This window comes from Gracilinanus agilis, chromosome 6, assembly GCF_016433145.1.
Source record: "Gracilinanus agilis isolate LMUSP501 chromosome 6, AgileGrace, whole genome shotgun sequence".
Taxonomy (NCBI): Eukaryota; Metazoa; Chordata; class Mammalia; order Didelphimorphia; family Didelphidae; genus Gracilinanus; species Gracilinanus agilis.
The window spans coordinates 231,282,799-231,290,531 of record NC_058135.1 but is presented as its reverse complement, the minus strand read 5'-3'; positions in this window follow the sequence as shown (position 1 = coordinate 231,290,531).

Genomic DNA, 7,733 nt, shown 5'->3' with positions numbered 1-7,733 from the left:
CTCATCTGGTGCCTGGAAAGTAGGAGCACCTGAGTTCCAGACATCTGCTAGGCTTCCACCTGAAGTTCAGAATGACCTGAGGCTCTCAAAGAGAAGGTTCTCGAAAAAGGCTTTAAAAAGTTATGGAGGGCTGTGAAGCAGCCAGTACCCAGCATGGTGAATTTGGTGACCTTGGGGGAGGAAGGTGGAGAGTTTGTACAGTGGCACCAAGATGTCAGAGAGAAGTCTTAATTACTATCCACAAGACAAGAATACTATACAATGAATAACTGAATGAACCTATTCTCTACAATAGTGATCCAAAACTATCCCCAAAGACTCATGATAAAAAATGCCATCTGTTCTTACATAACTGATAAGAGTCTGAATCCAAACCAAAGCAAACTTGTGGCTGCCAGGGTTCTGTCACTTGAGTGACAAAGTAGGGCCAAATGGGGTTTTGCATGAACTCTGTTTATTAAAGATATGAGAAAGATTTTTATAGAGAGTAGAGTAGCATTGCATCATATTTAGGAGGCGTTTCTTTCCCACAGAATATTGTTCATGTAAAAGCATTACCCAAAACATTTCAAGGGCTACTCTACAAACCCAGACAATCCCAGGGGCCATAGTTCATTCCCAGATATCCTATGTGCTGCTTGCTAAACTTGCTGTGGCCTTCAAATGAAAACAGAGGCATCTCTATGAAAATTATTTGTGGCTTTTCTCCCTGGGACAGACCCCTACATTTATTCATGGCTCTTTTTGCACTGGGTCAGACCCTAACACCTATTTGACCTCATCACAAACTGGTTTCACTCTCTTAATTTTTATGTTTCCTTCCACAAAAGGATTAATATGGAAGAATATATTTTTGCACATGTAAAATCTATATGATGTTGATTACCATGTCAAGGAGAGGGAAAGAGAATTCAAAATTCAATATTCCTTCAAAAGTGTTGTAAACTTTTTACATGTAATTGGGAGGCAAATAAAATAAAATTGCTTGGAAGGTGCTAATCTGTGTTGGTAGAAGAAGTTTCTCACTAGGAGCTCTGTATACTGATGAACTTACAAGACTACTTTAAAAAAAAATCTTGTAATATTTAGTGAAGAGTGGACTTGGTGATAGGGAAGAGAGAGAGGGTAAGGGAATGGAGGAGGGTTAAGAGGCCTTATAGTAGTTCAAGTATTTGAAGTACTATCATATGGAAGATGAATTAGACTTGTTCTTCTTAACTAAAGTAAACAAAATGAGTAGCAATGAGTCAATTATGGGGAGAGAAACTTGAGGCTAACATATGGAAAAGCTTTCAAATAATTAGAGCTGGCCAGAAGTGATGGAATAGGCCACTTCAGGAGACAACGGATTCTTCTTTACTGAAGGGCACCAAGTACAGCCTGAAGGACCCCTTGGAGATATAGTAGGGAAGACTTCAGGGTTAAAATTTTATCATGTTCTGATCCCACTAATCAACTACCCCCCAACTCAGTATGGTAAGTATATTTGTAATTAGTATAAAGTAACAATAGTAGGGAGTAAAAATGTAAAGGGGGACAGAACAGTCCCTTGAAAACTGTCTCATAAATTAAGGGAACCTAAAAGTCACTTATATCTGCCATAAACTATTAATGAGACCCCAAATCCTTGCCCTTCCAGTTGGTAAAGGTTCATACTACTTGAGTGCTCCCAACTCCAATCCATAGTGATTATTTGTGCCCTTCTTCCTCTATCCCTTTTCTTCATGTGGCCTACCCTCTCCACTACTCCTTGCCCCATCCATGCACTACCTGCCTGCGTACTCTCTGTTCCTTATTAAAGTGTGATTGATGGATGGAGTATCCCCCAACTGCTGCCAGTGTAGTCTTTCCTGATGAGTATCCCAAGAACCTTCCTCTAGGTGGTGCAGTGGATAGAATGCCAGACCTGGAGTCAGGAAGATTCTTCCTGAATTAAAATTAGACCTCCAACACTTACTAGCTCTGTGACACTAAATAAGTCATTTAATCCCTGTTTTGCCTCAGTTTCCTTATCTGTAAAATGAGCTGGAGAATAAAATGACAAATGGCAAACCATTCCAGTATCTCTGTTGAAAGTCCCAAATAGGATAAAAGTTGGACATGACTAATTGCAATAACAAAGAAACTCGGCATGGTTGTCCTGACCCAGTAGGGACCCTTTTGGGGGTTCCCTTCCCTTAGCTTATTAATCCAAAGCACAAGGGCTGAGACTTACTTTGTTGCACAGCCATACCTTAAGTGGACAAGCAGGGAGCAGTGAATCCATTGGGATAAAGGAAGGGTGGGTAGAGGAACCCCATTCCTCCTTTTGGGAAAGACCTCTCCATTACTGGGTCATAATAAAATTACTTCTGTTGAGGTAAAAGGTTGGAGTAGGTGGCCTCAGATAGCTTATCCAATTCTGATATTCTTTGTTTTCAATCAGAAGATCAGGGATGTTCTACCTCATTAGCTAGGAGACCCTGGCTAAATCATTTTTGTGAGTTTCAGTTTCCTAATCTCTAAATTTCAGTTCAACAAGAACCCACAATAACATACTTATGCTTCCTACTCCCCAGGGTTGGTGTATCAACTGAGATACGTATAAAATGCTTTGTAACTCGAAAGCATTATGTAAACGTGAGTTATTACTTTGTCTATTATTATAGAATAGTATAAGACAAGAAAGATGAGAGGTTTGGCTAAGAATTGGTTCCTGTGCTATCAATTTCAGGTAAGGCCAAATCATCAGTCAAATGAAAATCTTTTTTAGTGTCCATTGTTTGGTACAGAGATGACTGCTAGCCAGCCAGCCTCTCATTTCTTTCACGTAGAACATGACATTTGTGTGCTCTAACCTTAGTCCTTTATGATATACTGTAAACCTGTTTCCTCACTGGGAACCAATGATTAAATTCCCTCATATCTGCCCATGAAGGTCCTTTAGAGACCTGTGGAGCTGCACCTAGAGTGGGGAGAGGGAGTGCAAAGACAAAATTGGGAATGGAGGCAGATGGTGTTGAGGGCCCATTTTCCTACTCTTTAGAGTTAGAATTTTTTTCTATTTCTGAGTAGGTGACAATTGCCCTGCCTTCCCCTCATACCCTTTAGAACAGGGCCTTTCTGGGAGTAACCAATTATGGTCAGATAGAGAAAGAAAAATGTCTAGTTCTGTTCTTTTCTTCCCTCCAGCCCTGTTGGATTCTATAATTGACACCCACCACTGTGATAATGAAATTAAATCTGTCCTGCCCATCCTTAATCTAATCACCAAAGGTGAGAATATTCCCACTTAACTCACAAGTTGGGAGGTCTGTGACCCACGTGTGCTAGAGTGAGTGACAATCAAAATTTACTGACTGGGGCAGCTGGGTAGCTCAGTGGAGTGAGAGTCAGGCCTAGAGACAGGAGGTCCTAGGTTCAAACCCGGCCTCAGCCACTTCCCAGCTGTGTGACCCTGGGCAAGTCACTTGACCCCCATTGCCCACCCTTACCAATCTTCCACCTATGAGACAATACACCGAGATTAAGGGTTTAAAAAAAAAAATTTACTGACTGCCTCCTAGGCAGTCCCAAGAAAAGTGTCTGTTGTGTTTGGATACGCAAACTAAGAGAAAGGCACAGGAAGTGACACAAAAGAAGCCCCTTTAAAAGAGAGTTCAGTGAGTTCAGCCTCTTCTTGCTTGTGTCTTGGACCTGGAGAACTCTTGTTTGTCTTGGACCTGAAGGAGGGCTGTACCAGAGACCCTGAGACCTCAGTGAGATTGTTCTTAAATCTTTCCCTTAGAACTACACGTGGTAAGTGAAGAAGGCTGACTACCTTAGCCTCTGGAGGGGCCCTTGATTGGGAGAATGCCTCATGACTAAACTCCTTGTTAATTGGCTTTTAGTCAGAGAGCAGGGCATACAGTGGGGGTGTGTGTGGGGGGCAGGGTACTGGTACTCAGTCTGGGGTGGGGCATGGCATGGCACAGGGTCCTTAAAAAGTTCCAAAAGGTTCGCCATCACCACCTTATACAAATTGCCTGAATTTGTGAGACTTTGGGGAGGAGCAAAGGAATATGTGATGAGAGGCAGTCTAGTAAGGAATAAATAAAGGATCAGAAGGGAGATGCTGGTGTTGGGAACACAGGAGTCCAAGAGGATATATTATGGGTGTGTGTGTGTATATGCTTCTTGCACATGTATATATGTATGTTTATGTAGGTCACCTAGGTGGCACAGTGAACACGTCTTCCTGACTTCAAATCTGACCTCTGCCACTTCCTAGTTGTGTGACTCTGAGAAAGTCACTTAACCCTGCTTGCTTAGAGTTTCTTCATCTATAAAATGAACTGGAGAGGAACATGAGCTAGAGAGGGTTTTCTTTTGCCAAGAAAACTACAAATGGAGTCTCCAAGAGTTGGGACATGACTGAAATGACTGAATAACAATAGTGTTTATGTAGAGGGTTGGGTATATTGATATGTCTCTACATATCTATATTCTGGAAGGGGGTTGGGTAGGGTTATTTAGAAAAATCTAAAAGGAACAACATGGGTATGTAGTATAGATATGGAGATTAGGGGAAAGAAAAAGAATGGGGAATCTGGAAGGAGAAACCTGACAATCTAGGATAGATTTAGGAAGTAAGGAGGAGATAATGGTTTGGAATGAGGGACATAATTGATTCTAGGTAGAAAGAAGATGGGATTATTTGTTTCCACCTGTTTGGTGACAATTTGAAGCCTCCTTTCCTCTTTCTCTGGGACTCAGACCTTGAGAAAGTAAAACTCACACTACTTCTTTCAAGAGACCTAATAATTCAGAGACCATGACAGGGTTATCTTTGGGAATGGATTGATGGCTCTCAGAAAAATCATCTTTCTTCTCTTCCCATTTTACCTCCCTTCCCTGATTTCTGGGGTAGTGCTGGCCCTTAGTCTTATTTTTAGTCCCTTTATTTTAGACCCAAGGATTAAGGGGAAGAGAAGAGGTTTCAGGTTTCCTTTGAATCCTAATACATATAAGCTGATCACCTGCTCTGAAACTGCCACAGAAAGTATATGGTGGGGTCACTGTCCCGTCTTCTGAGTCATTTCTATTTTTACAATAAAAGTAAATAAGGAAAACTTTGACCAGGTGTGTCTGTGGGGTTACTACTTTTCATCTCTTCATCTTTGATCCTGTCCTCTCAGTCTGCCCTTCAGCCTTCCCTCCCCTTTTCAGGAAATTCCCTACCTTTTCTCCCTTTCCATACACTCCTACTCCACCCTGAGTGAGGCCTTTCCTAGACCTAATTGGTTTGTCTCTCTACAAACAAATTCAAGATTTTGTCTTAGGTCTGTAAGAGGGGATTATTTCCCACCAGGCCCCACTGTCTTTATGAGCACCACTTATGAACTCTCCAAATATCTTGCTGGCTTCTCACCTAGCACTAAGTAAGCTTTCAACCTTAGTTTTGCCTCTCTAAAATCCAGATCTAATTGCTTACCATCTTTAAGAAGGGGGAGGAAAGAGAGGGAAACAATGTGGATCTTATAATTTTGGGAAACATTTGTTTTAAATTGTTATTACATGTAATTTGAAAAACAATACATCTTTGAATAAATAAATAAATTTAATTGCTCTTAAACATAACCCTTCAAATATTTGAAGGAAGCTACCATCTGTTCCATAAGCTTTTTTTTTTAACCCTTAACTTCTGTGTATTGGCTCTTAGGTGGAAGAGTGGTAAGGGTTGACAATGGGGGTCAAGTGACTTGCCCAGGGTCACACAGCTGGGAAGTGTCTGAGGCCGGATTTGAACCTAGGACCTCCCATCTCTAGGCCTGACTCTCAATCCACCGAGCTACCCAGCTGCCCCTATGTTCCATAAGCTTTTGCTTCATTTTAAACATTCCCACTTCCTTTAGCTGACCCTTGTACATTATGGTTTCAAATTTTATCACCTCTGATGATATTCCAGTTTGCCAGTGCCCTCATTAAAAATGTGGCACCTCTCGTAGTACCAGCCCTTAAAACTGTATTATAAAATAGTAATCATCAAAACAATCTGGTACTGGCTAAGAAATAGAATGGTGGATCATTGGAATACATTAGGGGTAAATGACTTTAGCAACCTAGTGTTTGATAAACCCAAAGATTCCAGCTTTTGGGATAAGAACTCACTATCTGAGAAAAGCTGTTGGGATTTTGGCTTGAAATAAAGCAAATAATTAGAGGTTTCTAATATAATAGAGGATGGAGAGGCAAAACTAAGATGGCGGAGTGATAGGAAGCAATAGGAGGATCTGCTCTCCACATACTCCTCTGACAGGTCTAGAAAATATGGCATATTGAATCCTGATGGGGAAATCCAGGAAAAGTTACAGCAAGTCTTTGTTCGGCCTAGCTTGGCATAAGGAGATAGACAAGTGTAAGAATTTAAATTAAGAGACTGGCTATAAATTAATAATTTTATTAAATCAAAAGTAGGAGGAGGGGGCATGGTTAAGATGGCAGAGTAAAAAGCAGCTGCTTGCCTTCTCCTAACCCACACATATAGGACTCCTCAAGAAGACATAAAAACAAATCCAGAGGAAAGAAGGGACCCCACAACAGGGCACAGCATCAGAGGTACGTGGAAATGGGGCATTTCCATGCTATAAAGGGGTGGAACAGCTCCCACGAAAACACGAGCGGAGCAACCCCCTCCTCCACCCCACACAACCTACAATGCCAAAGCCAGCACACAGGAGTCCGAGCAGGTTTGGGGCACCCATTGGGTCATTGGCAGCTCAACAGGGCTTGTTCCTGGGAGCAGTAAGACTTGGGACCCCCCGGGAGGCTGAGGAACTCGTGGACTCTGAGCGCAGACCCTGACCCCAGGCGCAGGCTAAGGGGCTGACACAGGCGCCAGGCTGAGGCATGGATTAAAGCATGGACGGGGCGTAGATGAAAGGGCTGATTCTGAGTGGAGGAGCGGACCTTGAGTGGGGACCCAGTGCAGAGAGGTGCTTGACTGCAGAAGCAGCTCCCTGAGACTGTTAAAGGAGCTTCAGGCAGAAGAATGAGCAAGGAGACCACCAGGAGGCTTGTCCCAAAACAACTAGACCTGAGACCTCAGGAGTTTAAAGAGCGCAGACAGATCCGGGGCGCGAGCATAAAGCTGAGAGGGAACTCAGCTTACAATGGCAAGCCAGAATCATCAGGAAAACCAGAAGAGAAAGATGAAGAAGAAAAAACCTTTAACACTTGACAACTTTTACACAGAAAAAATCCAGACAACAGAGGAAAGAACTGAGGAGAACACACAAGTAACCATATCCAAACCTTCCCAAAACAATGAAAATGGATCACAAGGTCTTGAAGAGCTCAAATCTGAGATCATGAGAAAGATGGAAGAGATCTGGCAAGAAAATAACAGTTTAAAAGGCAGAATTTCACAATTGGAAAGTGAGGCAAGTAAATCAAAGACCAGAAATGACCAGATTGAAAAGGAAAACCAGTCTCTAAAGGCTAGAATTGGGCAATTAGAAAAAGATGCCCCCAAATCAAAAGAATTAATAAGCAAATTGGAGACCAAAATCAAACAGCTGGAAAACAGGTCAGACCAAACTGAAAAGGAAAATCAAAAGCTTATAGCAGAAAACCAGTCTCCAAAGACAAGAATTGGGCAAGTAGAAGCCAATGATCTATCAAGACAGCAAGAACAAATAAAACAAAGTCAAAAGACAGATAAAATAGAAGGAAACATGAAATATTTCAATGAGAAACTGACAGATCAAGAAAAC